Source organism: Aegilops tauschii, chromosome 2 (genome assembly GCF_002575655.3).
Source record: "Aegilops tauschii subsp. strangulata cultivar AL8/78 chromosome 2, Aet v6.0, whole genome shotgun sequence".
Taxonomy (NCBI): Eukaryota; Viridiplantae; Streptophyta; class Magnoliopsida; order Poales; family Poaceae; genus Aegilops; species Aegilops tauschii.
The window spans coordinates 434,766,120-434,784,119 of NC_053036.3; positions in this window are offsets into that span (position 1 = coordinate 434,766,120).

Below are 18,000 nucleotides of genomic sequence, written 5' to 3' on the forward strand. Positions count from 1 at the left end.
GAGGAATGGGTTCAACTACCGCAGCATAAAGTAGCAGTTGAATCGTTGTTGTCCTAATGCAATAAAAGAGAGCAGGAGCGAGAGAGTGGGATTGTATCAGAATGAACAAGGGGGGTTGCTTGCCTGGTAGATCAATAGAGGGGCACCGCTTCACAGACAGGTACTCTGGAGCACTCTCCGGAGCAGAACCTATCGAGAAGGAACGGTGTCGACAATCAATACACAATCATATGCAACAATATGATGCATGAACATGGCATGTAGATGTGATGTTGTTTGTGCTAATGCATCTAGCATTTCACTTGGAAGGAGTCCATTTGAACCAAAGATTCAAATGCATCTCCAAAGTAAGCTCTTATGTATGCCATTTATATGTTTTCACTAATACAGTAGGTATAAGTTGGTTAGTCATGCATGAAACTGGTACAGATGGTTAGATTGAATTTTTCTGATAATTTTTCATATATAAATTATTTCAATCTGAGTTACGGCCGAATTTCTATGATTTTTTGAAGTTTATATCATTTTCTGGATTTTCCTGATTTATTTTTAAACCAGAAAACGATTAATTGTGTCAGCATGACAGTGGCATGACGTCAGCGAGTCAACCGCGGCTGACCAGGTCAAACCTGACGTGTGGGGTCCACACGTCAGTGTCACAGTGTTAAACAGAGGGGTTTTTACTAATCTAATTAAAATTAGTGGCGCTGGGCCCCACTGTCAGTGTCTCTAGGGGGTAATTAGTGCCTAACTAAAAGGCCACGTCAGCCTGCCGGAGTTTTGGCCGGCGGCGACCAATACCGCGGCGGCAACTCGCCAGACTTGCGCTACGAGTGGCGGCTGGACGCGCGGAGACCACTGGGGCGTAGCCCGTCCTCGTCCGTATCTAGGGGAGCAGGTGGGAGGCGGCGGGGGAGCCGGAGCTCGCCGGAGCGGGGCTCGAGGCGGCGGGGCGGCGATGGGGATCCACGGCGGCCGGAGACAAAGATGGCGATGGCGACGGCTCCACGGGGCGCTTCGGCTTGCGTGGCTCGGCGGAGGGCTTCAGAGCGAGGAGGCGAAGCTCTGGGACACGACGGAGGTGCGAGGGGACGGCGGGGAGTGTGTCGGCGGTGAACTGCAGCGACGGCAGCGCTCGGCTGTTGTGGGTGAGGGCGACAGAGGCGGGGAGGAGGACGGGGGAGAGTGAGAGAGGCTTGGGGGGGGGGGTGCGTGGCGACGCACGCGTGATCCAGGCGACGAGGGGAAGAAGCAGGAGGTGGCGGGGAGACGTGCCCGCGGCCGGTCGCGTGGCCGCGCACGCCGTCGCGTGCCCCTGTCCTTCTGTCATCGCCAGGAGGACGACGGTTGGCGGTTGGGCCAGCGGGCCACGGGGTGTTGGGCCGGTCGGCTTGCTGGGCCACCAGGTGAGCGCCAGGTAAGCCTCTTTCCTTTACTCTATTTTGTTTTCTTTTCTATTTTCTGACATTTGTTTCTGATTTAGTAAAATACTAAACCAATTTATTTTCTTCTGAAAATTATTGTAGGAACTAATTGGATTGCTCCAACACTTCTCATCAATTAACAGAATTTTTGGACATATATTATATATATAACAAATATATATCCAAAGCAAATAATTATGCATTAATTCCAAATGGCCAAAATAAATATCCATGAGCTCCTAAAAATATTTGTTTGGATTTTACCTCTGCCCAATATTTTCAGAGAGCAACATGAACAATTTCTTGGACCTTTTTGGAGCAATTTTTATCTGGGTTATTTCCAGAAATGATGTCTGAGGGTTTCACAAATCCCCATTTCAAATTTAAATGAAATTTAAACATGATGCACACATGACTAGCTAGCCTTGAGCATACCAGAACTAGGGATGTGACAGTTGATTTTGTGCCTGGCGATTCATCCAAACAGTTCATCATCAGCGCAAATCTGGATCCAAAATAGGAAAGCGCGCTCATCGAGTTCATCCGTGAGAATCGGGATATCTTTGCATGGAAGCCTTCTGACATGCCAGGTGTACCGAGGGAACTCGCTGAGCACACCCTTAATATTGATCCCAAGTTTAAACCGGTCCGACAGTTTCTTCGCCGTTTCAGTGAAGAGAGGCGCAAGGCCATTGGTGAGGAGGTAGCCCGGCTTTTGGCAGCGGGATTCATTGTTGAAGTTTTTCATCCGGAGTGGTTGGCTAATCCGGTGCTAGTACTTAAGAAGAATGGCACTTGGCGTATGTGTGTGGACTACACATATTTGAACAAGGCGTGCCCAGCTGATCCTTTTGCCCTCCCTCGTATTGATCAAATCATTGATGCTACAGCGGGCTGTGAGCGTTTGAGTTTTCTGGATGCTTATTTGGGTTATCATCAGATCAAGATGGCAGTTAAGGACCAGGAGAAGATAATGTTTATAACTCCCTTTGGAGCCTTTTGCTATGTGTCTATGCCCTTTGGGCTCAAGAGTGCCCAGGCAACTTATCAGCGTTGTGTCCAGAATTGTCTTCCTAATCAGATCGGGCGCAACGTTCATGCTTATGTGGATGATATTGTGGTGAAATCCAGGAAGGAGGAAACATTAATAGACGACTTGAAGGAGATCTTTCATAATCTCCGGGTCTATAAGATGATGCTCAACCCGGCCAAGTGTGTTTTTGGTGTACCGGCAGGCAACTCTTGGGTTTTCTAGTGTCTAACAGGGGCATTGAGGCTAATCCAGATAAAATCAAGGCGATTACTTCGTTGGCTAAACCGAAGTGTATCAATGATGTTCAATGCTTGGCGGGCCGGATTGCAGCCTTAAGCCGGTTTATCAGTCGCCTTGGGGAGAAGGCCATCCCTTTGTATCAAGTGCTGAAGAAAACATATAACTTCATCTGGAGTGATGCAGCTAATGAAGAGTTTGAGGCTCTAAAGCGGCAGCTCGCCGAACCTCCTGTCCTTGCCGCCCGCATTGACAAGGAACCATTGCTGTTATATGTGGCTGCTAACGCCCGGGCTGTTAGCGTGGCTATTGTGGTGGAGCGCAAGGAGGCAGGAAAAGAGTATCCGGTTCAACGGCCGGTTTATTACATTAGTGAGGTGCTCATTGAGTCAAAGCAGAGATATCCACGTTGGCAGAAGCTTGTATATGGAGTTTTCATGGCGAGCCGGAAGCTAAAGCAATACTTTCAGGGCCATCCCATTACTATGGTCAGTTCTGCTCCTTTGGGAGATATCATCCAGAACAGAGAAGCGACTGGCCGGTTGCTAAGTGGGCTATTGAGCTTGGTCCTCACGGATTAAAATATATGCCTCGCACGGCCATCAAGTCTCAAGCGCTCGTGGATTTCATCAATGACTGGACAGAGTTGCAGGCGCCGGAGGATAAACCGGATAACACATACTGGACGATTCACTTCGACGGATCCAGGCAATTGGAGGGCTCGGGGGCTGGAGTGGTTCTTACTTCCCCTTGAGGTGACAAATTTTGTTATGTTCTCCGCTTGATGTTTCCTTGTACTAACAATGAAGCTGAGTACGAGGCCCTGCTCCATGGTCTTTGGATGGCTAAGGAAATGAATCTGAGCTGGGTTAAATGCTTTGGTGACTCGGACCTGGTGGCTCAACAAGTCTCTGGTACTTGGGATTCCAAGGACCCCCTCATGGCAGCATATCGTCGAGAGGTGGATATTGTTGCAGGTCACTTCAAGGGTTATCAGGTTGATCATGTGGACCGGCGAAAGAATGAAGCGGCGGACGCTTTAAGTCGGTTGGGCTCCCAGCGTAAACCGGTGCCGCCCAATGTTTTTCTTGATGTTTTGCATAACCCGTCTGTCAAACTCCCCACGGAGGAGGATTTAGCTGTTCCTGATCCAGAAGCTCAGTTGGTGGCGGCGCTCCACATCACACCGGATTGGACAGTCCCATATTTGGCGTATATGAACCGGGGTGAGTTACCAGAGGATGAAGTTCTGGCCAGACAGATAATCCGGCGTTCCAAGTCCATGACTATTATCAATGGCGAGTTACATCATTGCAGTGTCTCAGGGGCATTTCAGCGCTGTGTTTCTCCTGAAGAAGGCTGTGAAATTTTGCGCGAAATCCACGAAGGTGATTGTGGTCATCATGCCGGTTCAAAATCCCTTGTGGCTAAGGCTTTTCATCACGGTTTCTATTGGCTGACGGCTCATGCTGATGCTAAGGACTTGGTCAAAAAGTGCGATGGCTGTTAGAAGTTTGCTCGCCGGGCTCATGTTCCGGCCCAGGAGCTGAGGATGATTCCAATCACCTGGCCATTTGCAACTTGGGATCTTGATATGGTTGGACCCTTTAAGAGGTCTAAGGATAAGAAGACCCACCTTTTGGTGGTGGTTGATAAGTTTACCAAGTGGGAGGAAGCAGAGCCAGTTAGCAAGTGTGATGCGGCCACGACGGTTCAATTCATGAAGAAGGTGATATTCCGCTTTGGTTTTCCACACAGCATTATAACAGATAATGGCACGAATATTTCCAAAGGTGCTATGGAGGAGTTCTGTCAACTAGAGCACATCCGGCTTGATGTGTCTTCAGTGGCCCACCCCCAATCTAACGGTCAAGCGGAGAGAGCTAATCAAGAAATCCTGAAGGGTATCAAGCCCCAGCTTATGGTTCCTTTGCAGAGGACGCTGGGTTGTTGGGTGGAAGAGTTGCCTTCCGTTTTATGGAGCATTAACACCACCCCCAATAGATCTACGGGTTATACACCCTTCTTCATGGTTTATGGAGTGGAAGCAGTCCTCCCAAGTGATATTCGCCATGATTTGCCTCGAGTGGCAACTTATGTTGAAGCGGACAATGAAAGAGCACGCCAAGATGCATTGGACCTGTTAGATGAGAAACAGGACATAGTGGTGGCTCGCTCGGCGATTTATCAGCAAGACCTGCGGCGTTATCACAACCGCCAGGTTAAAACCGGAACTTTTCAAGAAGGTGACTTAGTGCTCCGGCTTATCCAAGATCAGACCGATATGCACAAGTTATCCCCGCCTTGGGAAGGGCCCTATGTGGTCAGCAAGAATCTGAACAACGGATCATACTACCTCATTGATGTTCGAGAGCATAAAGACCCACGCAAGTCAGAGGAGGAGACGATCCGACCATGGAACATAGCTCATATACGACCTTACTACACCTGAGCCATAGGCTCCTATCATGTACATATTTTGACGATGTATATATTATGATCAATATAATAAACCGAAGCCCCAGCTAAAGCGGGGTATCTGTTATTTTTCTCATATCATGAGTGGTTACACGGAGGCTTCTATTTGTAAAGCGACATCCGGTTTACCCCTTTATTCAGCTTATACAACTATCTATCAATATAAGTCACTTGGGGGCTTGGTCGTATTCAAACCATAGCCACACCTCTTGACTGGCTCAGAGCCACAAAAGAAAGTCACTTGGGGGCTTGATCGTATTCGAACCATAGCTACGCCTTTTGATTGGCTCAGAGCCATAACAGAATTACTTAGGGGGCAAAGAGAGTGTTGTAAAAGAACAACTCAAACATGGGCACCCATTGAGCACAGCTCAAAATGTAGCTTGGGGATTCTTTGCTATCGCAATGAACAAAGAATCTACACTTGCAATAGGCTATCAAGCCACGGCTTGGAAGCCTGGTGTATACACCTAAAACCCCGGGTTAACCTGCCTTCATCAAGTAAGTCACTCCGTCCAGGTAAACCTGGTATGACCCGCCAACTTGACAAGTCAATCTCAATATGACCCTGAACTTGTCAATGTTAAACCAGCGATTGGTTAAGGATTTAGGACCATCTTAAAAGGCTTTGTAAAATGGTTTAACTCAGTGGCCTGGCAGCCCATGAAAAGCCTCGCATTTGGGCCTGACAGCCCTTGAAAAGCCTCGACTACAAGTTTTTCTTTTGCTTTTATTTGTCAGTTTTTTTCTCCCTTGATAAAGGTTTTGAGTTAAACCGGCGTCCAATGGCCCGGCCTGACTACAAGTCATCAATATAAACCGGTGTTTATTTAACTCGGCCTGGAGTTAACTATATGTTGCCAGGGTGATCATCCGGTGTTTATCATAACCCGACATCACTTATTGTATACCAGCATAGCATGGTTTGAGTTATCAGCACTCAAGATTTGGGTCGTCACCCTTATTACAAGAACGTTGGTAAAGCAACAAGGTGATTCAATATCATAGGTATGATATGTTTCGTATTTCATTATCTTTAAAGCTTTGGTTATAAACCATGGCTATATCTTGGGCATTATGACCCGTCCGGCGATAAACCGCCAAGACAATTTTCAGTCTATTTTATGCAGAAACAGGACTGTATAAAACTGTTAAGGATCATAAGCAAATATAGCATGATGGATTAACAATATTGTGCAAAGTAAATATGCACGATGGCATAACAGATCAAGTGTTCAAGCTAGCCTATTACAAGGCGTTTTGACTACCCAAAATAATAATTGTTTTTCACAAGGATGACAGTGTGCACAATCTAAACCAGCTTCCGGATTATGACTCTGCCTCAGGTTGATGTGAAGGTTGTGGATCTTCCTGTGCCGGTTCACCCTCCTTCTCCCCACCCAGTGGCTGGAAGTCAACAGTTGTCCAATCAATCCCTGTTAAGGCTTGGAAGACAGCTTCATCGTGTATAAGATCAGACGGTTCAACGTCAGGAGTGTAAGTATGCTTACGGATTGGCGGGATCAGATTTTCCACGTCATAAGTTGGTGCATTCATCCGCTTGCCGCTCGCATCATAAACATTCTGATAAAATGACAAGTCAGTGTCTTCAGCCAACTTACTTGCCAGTGGACGCATCTCTCTTGTGATGGCCCGGAGATCGTCATTGTCGAATTCTGACCCGTCCTCTTTTTGGCTTGGATAACCCTTCCCAACGTCTTTCGGATCAAGGTCAGATATCCAGGGCTTGGCACGAGTCAGTGCAGTAAGGGCACCGGACCTAGCAGCGGATTTCTTCAATTCTACAATCCGGGCAGGCATCATAGATAACCTCTCCAGTGTTTCCTTGATTAGCGTTGGGGGCGGCTTGTTATTGGAGGCTGTGCAGATGGCTCGTTGAGCGCCGGTATATAGCTGTTCTACCAAAGTATAGACATCCTTCAACTTTTTGCGCATGTCTGCGCCAAGATGAGTAACATGGCTACCTACAAAAGGATCAAATTATTGTTAAACCGGAAGTTTTCATAACTGACATTTGTTACAAATTTGTGAAGAGATTGTTACCAAAGATGGCAGAGGTCATGGCATCGATCTACCGCTTCAAGCTGCTCAGTTCTTCTGTCACCGGTTTAAGGGCATTTTCCGCGTCTTCTGCCTGCTTTAACAAAGTGGATTTTTCAGTTTCCCAGTCTGCCCGTTCACCTTTAAAGTACTCCTTCAGTTGTTTCATGGTTGTTAAAGCGGTGGTCAGCTCGCCTTTAACTTTGCAAGTTTCATCTTGCTGGGACTTGATGTTTTCTTGGAGATCGGTGATTTGGGAGTCCTTTTTGGTCAGCTTAGCCTGAAAAAGACAGTTAATGAGTTAGTACTACAACTCTGAAGTCCCAAGCACATAACAAGTTATCTACTTGGCACTTGGGGGCTAACGCGGATTGCTTTTTATCAGATGTTAGTTTAAAGTCCCAAGCACATAACAAGTTATCTACTTGACACTTGGGGGCTAATGCATATTTGCTCAGTTTCAGACGGATTATCATAATCACAAGTGGTGAAAGCAGTATGATGTACCGGTTCATTCTAAAGCTATAAACCGGTCCATGGGGGCTACACCAGCAAAATTCAAACATTGATTCTATTACAAGACCCGGTTCATATCAACGTTATGAACCGGCCCTTGGGGGCTACTGGAGTTGATAGTTTAAACCAATTATAAGAAAGGAATATTTATGCAAAGGGAAGTGATATTTACCTCATACCGTTCCTTCATTAGACCTACTAAGCCGGCTTCATAGTCGCGGCTTGTATATAGGCGGTTCAAAAAGCCAGAATGAAGGTCTTGGGCGCTGAGGTTGGCATAGCTTGATAACTCAGATTTCCATTTGCCCTTGTCCATAGCAGAAATTTCTTCTTTGGCGCTATGTTTTGATAAAGCGACAGGACGGCCAGGGGAGGTGAAGCCAATACCAGTTACAACAACATCGTCGTTCGTAGTCTTGGCAGGGCTTGGCGATTTATCAGACGCTTTAGCTGGGCTCAGTGGATCCACAGTCGGACTTGGTGGATCAGCTGGCTGGCCTGTTCGGTTTTTTTCCATCGGTTCAACAAATGTGTCAGTTGCTTGAGGTTCCGGATCATCAAGGATAGTGTTTTCCTCCGGATCAACAGCTTCTAGGGTTTTCTCCGGTTCAGTGGCCGGTTCATGGTCGGTCGGCTTATTCAATTTAGCCTTCTTGCTTGGTCTGGCTTTGGCTCTGGAAAGAGCAGGCACGGAAATTAGTATGATAAAATAATACAAGACCAAAAAAGTTAAAGTGTGTTATGCTTACCCAGGGACAGTTTTAAGGGGAGGAAGTTGCGTAGCGGACGACTCGCCGGATGATGAATGGGAAGTTCCCTGATAATTTGAGTCAGACGGATTAAGAGGATATCGGAAGTAACCCGCCTTAGGGTAAAGGGTATCAGGAATATAAGCAACCTCTTGGCGACGTTTGCGAACCGGAGAATTTGGTAAACCGGAGGAGGTCACCAATTGGCCACTATGCCGGGTCGTGCGGCGAGTTTCATGTTGTTGTGTCTTCGAAAGAAAGTGCGGATCCAAATAAGAAAGAGGACATGAAAATTTTACTTTCCGGATGGCTCGACGGATTCTTGGTACTGGCACAAGATTTGAATCAGAAGAAAGAATAATTACCTCATCAGCATGGCTAGCTTCCGCTTCATCCTGATAATGATCATTGTCAATAAGGTGTATGAAAAATGAACCGAGAGAGTCAAGTTCTACCTCTGAATCCGGATTGTCCAGATCATCGTCAATGACGGGCTCGGACGGTTCAACGTTTCTCCTTTTCAGAAGCTTCTTTGAAGCCTTGGTCTTAAGCCGAGGAGCTCTTGCCGGTTTATCCTGTGATTTCCTTTTCCAGAATGGATCATTGGCCTGCATAGACAGATAGTAAGTTATCAAAGAAAATCTAAACAAACGGCGGATTAAGACAGAAATGCGGTAAATTCTACCTTTGGCGGTTTGTTGGCAGCATAGAAAGGACTGAGCCCGGTTTTGCTGCATACATCTATCGACTCATCAAGCATTTTCTTCACAGATTCGGTGACTTCATCATCAGTAAGCTGGATATCAATATGACGCTGAGGGTCTTTCAGATCCCCTGTGTATTCACATATTAAACTAGGGCGCCGGCTTAAAGGTAAAACGCTCCATGAAACCCAACATCGAACAAAGTCCACGCCTGTCAGCCCGTTTGCAACAAAGGTTCTGAGCTTTGCCAGCTGAGGGGCGTATTTTGCTCGCTCCTGGGCGGTCAGTCGCTGAGGAAAGGGATGAGTTTTTGTAAGCTGGTGTGGGCGATAACCCGGCAAAGGATTTTCATTATCTGGAGTTGTATTGCGGCAATAAAACCAAGTCTGATTCCAGTCCTTGGGATGACTATGAAGCTTGGCGTGAGGGAAGTCAACATCTCTCCTCTTTTGAATCAAAACCCCGCCTAGTTCAGTGTTGGGTCCGTCCGTAAACTCAGTACAGCGGTTTAAATAAAAGAAATCCCGGAATAGATCAACAGTAGGCTCCTCTTGCAGGTACACTTCATAGAATACTTGCCAGCCACAAATATTGGATACTGAGTTTGGACCGATGTCTTGAGGGTGGATTTGAAAGCTGGCGAGACGAAAGAATTTTGATCCGGGAGGGGTGAAGCCTTGGCTCAGGTGATCAGCAAACACAATAACTTCTCCATCCTGGGGTTCAGGAGGATTTTATGGACCGGGGACTCGCCAATGAATGGTGTCTTTGCTTGCTAAAGCGCCCGTTGCAACACACCCAGTCAGCTGTGCTTCCGTAACCCGGGAAGGAACCCAATTGCAAGAGAAAAACTGTTTGGCCATTTGAGTGGAAAGCTGGAAAAAGGATTAATATCCGGTTCAAAATTCATGACTGATACTTATAAACCGGTGCAACGATGGAAGAAGATGACATTGAAACGTCTTTACATATTAAACCGGATTCAGATACTTAAAGCAGCTGGCGGTTTAAAAGAAGGCTAATGGTACCTGGCGGGTTATCATGTTCTAAGAGATAAACCGCCTACAATGGTATGGAAGCTACGGATCTGAAAAAAATTCTAAGTGTTGCACAAACAGAATTCCCATATTGGTGTCATAATTTTGGATCTATCGCGGTTCTAAAAGGGAGATAAATTTTCACCCTAAAGTGGTGACAGTAGAAGAACATGTCTGCTTGGCTGGGATCTCATGTAGTAAAAGGTAGTTTCTGAGGTTGGCAAGGGGCGCTGAACTATTATCGCTAGCCTTTACTATCAGTTTCAGATCAAGGTATTGGGATCTAAGAGAGAGAAAAGGACGAACAGTGAAGAACACCGATGAACAGCGGAACCCTAATGCAGATCTAATATTAAAGAGGAAGAGTACTTACTGATGTTGTGGAACAGCGGAGGCGCGTTGCAGTTTCTCTGGTTAAGAACAGGTTGATGCAGCGGCCTTTGTTGGTGCAGACGTGAAGGTCGACGGCGGCGGTGGAGCTCGGGCTCTGAGGCGTCGTGAGGAAGAAGAAGAGATGAAGAGACAAGGGGGGAAAAGGGGAAGGACCCTCGATCTTATTTATAAAGGCGAAAGGATAAGTGTCAAGCGCGAGAATCGAGGAGCCTAATAGTAGGATATGTGACAGAGTTGGCGCCTCGATTGTTGGAGGAAAATTAATGAAGGTGAGGTATATATCATTTTAAATAACAGGTGATGTCATGGTGGTTTATCATGATACTGGACGATGACGTCACAACGGTTTACAAGATTTATGCAAAGGTGTTGAAGGAAGAAATTTTCTCAAGTTTTGAAGATTGACATGAACCAGTCCAAATCAATCTGGGGCCTAATGTTGGGGATATTACTACTGGGCGTAAACCGGCCAGGTGAAGCCGGGTTATCCTCATAATGGATTGTTTATATTTGAAGCCCATGAAAGCAAGGAATAAGGCGCTTTACTACAAAGACTCAAAGGCCCAAGGCCCAAAGGTAGATTAGGGCCTGTAGCTATAAACCGCCATGTAATACATAACTTGTATCGTGAGGTATGAGAAAGTAGAGACCGAGCCGGATGCATGTATAAACCGGCATCGGGACTCTGTAAGCCGGTGGGCGTCGACCTGTGTATATAAAGGCATGACCTGGCGGCATTTCAAGGAGAAGAGACAATAACTCGAGATCCAGGTAAAGCGATTCCGCTCTCTGATCATCGAGACCAGATCAATTCCACCACAACTGGATCTTAGGATTTTACCTTCACCGCAAGGGGCCGAACCAGTATAAACTCCCGTGTCCTTTGTCCAGTTTAACCCCTTTAAGCTAACCCGTTGCGATGGCTCCACGACTAAGTCCTTTCACTAGGACATCTGCCGTGACAAACCTACGACAATATGAAAGGTCCAACCAATATCACTCTGCCAAGTTGAAACTGTCTAGCGTTTCAACAAATTAGAAACAGTACATGCTAGAAATCATATGCAAGACACAACCAATATCACAATGGCGACTTAAAGGTGCCGTATCATAAGTGACTGATGCGGGATATGCAAGAACAGTAGTCTGATGTAAGAACATGGTGTGATCAGATATAGTATGTTCTAGAAACAGGAACACGTGTCATATTCACAGGCATTATGTGTAAAGTAAGCAGATGCAATTCAACAAAGTTAGAAGCAATACAAGCTAGACATCATACGCAACATGCAACCACATATAATAGTGCCAATTTAGAGCAAGCACCTGTGATGGTGGAGTAGGGGAGATGTGCTCATCATCTACACAGCTACATGGACTATCTAGCCTTGCGTTGTCTTGCGAATCTTGTTGGGAGGATGGCGGAGTAGAATCTGTAGAGACCCTCCGTTTCAGTTGCTCGGAAGGACCACCATCATCCAATGCCTTACCAATTTCCTTCTGCTTTATTGATTTTGCATTGTGAGGTCAAACCGACAAGAAAAAGGAATAAAATTCGCTCTTCAGAACTCATTCATGCATGATAGTGACGAACACTACTCTGATGAAAGGCAAAGTCATGATACGAGGATGGAATATGTACTAAAAACTGGACGGCTTGACATATTCACACCTATGATGTGGTAACTAAGCAGAAGGCACTTCAACAAATTAGAAGCACTGCAAGCTAGACACCATATGGAAGGTGCAATCAATATCACTCTGCCAAGTTAAAACTGTCTCGTCATAGGTGGTGTTCATCAAACTAGAAGCACTACATGCTAGAAATCATATTCAAGACGCAAACCAATATCACACTGCCAACTTAAAGGTGTCCCATCATATGTGACTGACGCAGGATACACAAGAAGAGTAGTTTCATGTAAGAACATGGTGTGATAGACAGATATAGTATGTACCAAAAACAGGAAAGTGTGTCATATTCACACGTATCATGTGTAAGCTAAGCAGATGCAGTTTACACTAATTAGGAGCAATACAAGCTAGACACCATATGCAATGCAACTAGATATAACACTGCCAAGTTAGAGCAAGCACCTTGGATGGTGGAGTAGGGGAGCGGAGACTTGGAACTTGTAATGCACTAGCAGTACAAGGAGAATCCGTACAGATGCTCCGTTTACGTTGCTGCAGAGGACCACCATCATCACCTTCCTTACTCTTTTCTTTCCTCTGTTTTGATTTTGCCTTGTCAAGTCAAACCCACAAGAAAAAGGAATAAAATTTGCTCTTCAGAACTCATTGATGCATGATACTAACGAACACTACTTTCATCTAAGACAGCCGCATGATAGGAGGATGGAATATGTATGAAAAACAGGACGGCATGACATATTGACTTGTATGATGTATAAAGTGTAAACTAAGCACAAGGTGTTTAAACTAGTTAGAAGCAATGCAAGCTAGAAACCATATGAAAGATGAAACCAATATCACTCTGCCAAATTAAAAGGGTGGCCTAACAAATGTATTTGACCAAATTAGAAGCAATACATCGCAACAAGTATAATGTGTAAACTAAGCAGATGCAATTTACCCTAATTAGAAGCATTACAAGCTAGACACCGTATGCAACATGCAACCACATATCACACTGCGAAGTTAGAGCAAGCACCGACGATGGTGGGGTAGGGGAAGTGCGGTCTTCAAGTACAGAGCTACGTTCAATATCTTCATTTAGGCTTGCTGTTTCTTGAGAATCATGTGGAGAGGATGAAACTGCACTCTTTATAAGAGTAGCGCGTCTCATACTAACCCACGGGCGTGACTGTCTCATCATAAGCGATAGATGCAGGATACACAAGAACAATAGTTTGATGTAAGAACATGGTGTGATAGGCAGATGTAGTATGTACCAAAAACAGGAAGGCATGTCATATTCACATGTATAATGTGTAAGCTAATTAAGGAGATGCAATTTAACAAATTAGGAGCAATACAAGCTAGGAACCATATGCAACCAGATATCACACTACCATGTTAGAGCAAGCACCTGGGGTTGTGGAGTAGAGGATATGAGATTTGGAACTTGCACTGCAGTAGGAGTAGCAGGAGAATCTGCAGAGATCATCTGTTTCGGTTGCTCCAGAGGACCACCATCATTCCGTGCCTTCGTCCTTTTAGATTTTGCCTTGTCAAGTAAACACACAAGAAAAAGGAATGAAATTCGCACTTCCAAATTCGTTGATGCATGATACTGACGAACAAAACCTTTATGTATGGCAACCACATTGTAGGAGGATGGAATATGTACGAAAAACGCTGAGCAGAAGGCATTTCAACAAATTGGAAGCAATGCAATCTAAACACCATATGAAAGATCCAACCAAAATCACTCTACCAAGTTAGATGTGTCTCATTATAATTGGCACTTGAACAAATTAGAGGCAATACATGTTTGAAATGATATGCAAGATGCAACCAATATTACACTGTCAACTTGAAGGTGTCTCGTCAGAAGTAATTGATGAGGGATACACAAGAAAAGTAGTTTTATGTAAGAACATGGTTAATAGAAAGACGTAATATGTACCAAAAACATGAACGCATGTCATATTCACAGGTATAATGTGTTAACTAAGCAGATGCAATTTACCCTAATTAGAAGCATTACAAGGTAGACACCATATGCAACATGCAACCACATATCACACTGCCAAGTAAGAGCAAGCACCTGCGATGGTGGTGTGAGGGAATTGCGGTCATCAACTAGAGAGCTATGTTGACTATCTTCATTTGGCCTTGCTGTTTCTTGAGAATCATGTGGGGAGGATGACACTGCACTCTTTAAACGAGTAGCGGGTCTCACAGTAACCCACTGGGGTGACTGTCTTGTCATAAGTGATTGATGAGGGATACAAAAGAGCATTAGTTTGATGTACGAACATGGTTAATAGACATATGTAGTATGTATCAAAAACAGGAAGGCATGTCATTATCAAAGGTATAATGTGTAAAGTAAGCTGATGCAATTTAACCAAATTGGAAGTAATACAAGCTAGACACCATATGCAACATGCAACCACATTTGACAGTGCGAAGTTAAAGCAAGCACCTGGGATGGTTGTGTGTGGCAATTGATATCATCAACTGTAGAGCTACGTTTACTGTCTCCATCTGCTGGCACTGCACCGTTTAGAGCGCTGAGACGCTTAGTGCTTATCTTTGAATTACACTGGAGCGACTTCTGTCTTTTCTTTTCTGTATTCATCAACACTGCGTCAAAGTCTGAAATGCCCATGCATAAAAAACAATAGTGTGAGTATGGTGAAGTGTGTGCACAATTAGTACAGTGTAAAGGTAGCAGATAGCAGGTTGGTGAGAAATAAATGACAGGAGACATATGATAGCTCTACAACATGCATGGCACACGAAATTACTAGATTCTACTCCCTCCATTCCCAAATATTTGTCTTTCTAGACATTTCAAATGGTTACAACATACAGATGTATGTAGACATATTTTAGAGTGTAGATTCACTCATTTTGCTTCATATGTAGTCATTTGTTGAAATCTCTAGAAAGACAAATATTTGGGAACGGAGGGAGTAGGATTTTGAAATATGAGCACACGGATGGCTGGGAAATGCAGATGCTCCTCCAGCACATCACAAGGTGTGGTCCTATGAAAATAACAGTCGACTGAAAACAAATAGGCCAGTCCATTTTTTCTGCATCGTCCAATGTACAAAGAACGGGCAGATCGCCTTCATCTACCTCCAGCCAGTCAGTGTTACGATCTTCCTCAAAACGCCAGCGACCACCGGCCCAATCCCCTGCCTCCGCCCTCCCCTCGACCTCACCGCACCGCCGTGCTTGGCACCGCCCCCGGCCATCCCTTCAAGCCCCGCCGACCTCCAGATCAAGCGCAAGCAGCTCCTGCGCCCCACACCCCTATGATAGACACCAATGCGCCGCTTCCCTAATGAACACGCGGACTATGTGCTCTGCGCGCCTAAGCGGGTGCTTCTTCTTTTAATTGCGATTCAACTGACCCTGAATTGAAATCCAGGCGGGCTACTGACCTCTAGCAAAGGTGAAATAGTAAATGGGAGGAAACCTTGTGCATTTAGTACCACGAAGAAGATGCAGTACGAAGCGCTCAACTAGTTTCTTTCGTGGGATGAATACGGTGTGAGCAGAGACATAAGATTTGCACGAATAAGGGAAGAGGAGTACCTCTTTCTGCTGGCAGTGTTGTGTCCTCCTTCTGTTTTTCCAACGATCTTCTTGTGGTTCGCTAGAAACGAGAAGTTGTGGAGGACGGTGGAACCTTGGACGAACCCATGGCCAAGTTGTTGACTGTGGTGTGGTGGCCGTCTGTCGGCGACGGGGAACCAGATTCGAGGCGGCGAACAATGGCATAGCGGGAACAGCTCCGGTGCGGTGGATGGTTGCGACAGTGGAGCGGCAGGGGTGAGGCGCAGGACGGCATGGTCGAAGTGGTTCTGGTACGGCACACGTCGGCGTCGGCGTCGTGGAGGCAGCTCTGCCTCGGCTTCAGCTGCTAAGTCCTTGAGGGCGTTCCGGTTGCGGTTGCGTTGGACGACGACGTCAGGGTACCGGCTCTAGCGTGATGGAGGAGGGCATCAGTGGATTGGGCGCGATGGGGTGGAGGACGGAGGAGGCTGGGGTTTCGCAGCTGGTGGAGAGGGCGTTTTGGCGTCCATGGAGTATGAATGGGGAAACGGAGGGAGGGGGAAACTAAGGGTGAACAATGTTACGGTTTGGGACGCGCTTGTTTGAAATTTGGGGAAAGTTACAAACTTTGCCTCCATCTAAAATTTCGGACATATTGCGGGTTGGGGGTAGGACAGTAATCTCAGGTGTCCCAAATGGTGGGCGGGATAGATTTCGGCCAAGCGCATGGGTGTTTAGGCGCCCATGGCGTATGAATGCTTCTCGGAGGTGGTTGAGACTGGCGTCTTGGTGAAGTTACAAACCTACCCCGGTTCAGACCTTTGGACATCGGGCCGATAGGCTACACGTGCCAGAGTCAGGACAGTAATTTCCTACCACCAAACGTTAGTCTCACGCGGTTTCGGGTGAACAGAGGCTTATTTGGCGCTTCATTCAATATTTGGGAGCAGAAGCATTAACGTTTTCGGTTCTTTTGAATTGAACTTTCAGGATTTGTCAAACTTCACAAATCTTTACTCTTGAAAATCCCAAAACTACGATTATTTTGGAACGGAAGGGGTAAATTTGAATATACATTGTACATGAGTATATATTGAAAAATATGCAACTTACCTCAGTTCATGCATGGTTCCAGATATAATCTCCTTGGTTGCAAAAAAAATAGTTAGACATGCGTATGAATATATAGCATGTTCAAACGCACAACAAAGATTGATGCCCCCTTTTAGATCCGATTTACAAATGCCATTATCTCAGGTTCAAACAGATGAATGCACTTCCTATGAATTCAAATCTTCGAAACCCCCTTTATGTTGAATTCAACATGTATTCTATTTCGTAGCTAGCAATTTGGAATGTATCCATGTAAGTGACAAATGTATAAAGTGCTTCACACTAACAACATGGAGTGCACTAATTAATGTTTATATATGAATTGCAAAAGCAATGCATTGCCTATATTTCAAACCGCTCTCACTCTATGGATCGATGATATGAAATAAACACATGCACATGCTAGAATTCAATAGTGTATGGGTGTCTGATAGACCGATTTTCGTTCATACGCAAATTGCAAAATTCATGATCTCATCCAAAAATAATAATGCCATTTATATTTTAATTTAATGCGTAGAACCGCCTTTTACACGTAGATGCACTATGCCTCGGCCCGTTCTCACAAACGCGCTATATATCTCTCTATCTAACGCATAAGTGCACACACTTTATATACATCAGCATTTCTCTTTCACACATGCTCACAATCTCTCCCGGGGTGTCGGGGTGTCTCACGCACACACTCTCTCTGTATCTCTCTCTCTCTTTCTGACTACTATGTGTACCACTCTTTTCACTAATCTCAGTTGGAAAACACTATTTCTCTCACATGCATATATACACACGTACAGTCTCTACTAGCCCTCTATACGCACATATATGTGCCTACGTGTCTCCGGCACGCACATTATATTTAGGCCTCTCTTGCACACATTGCGCCCCCCCAGAAACACCTCTCTCTTAGTAGTTGGCAGATATGATTTCATCAGATCATTCGGTAGGATATCGCTGACTGTTAGGCTGGATGGTAATACAAGGCAAAGTTTTACCCAAGTTCGGACCCTTCACTACAAAAAAATACACTTCCGTGATGATACGTGTTTGTCAAACTAG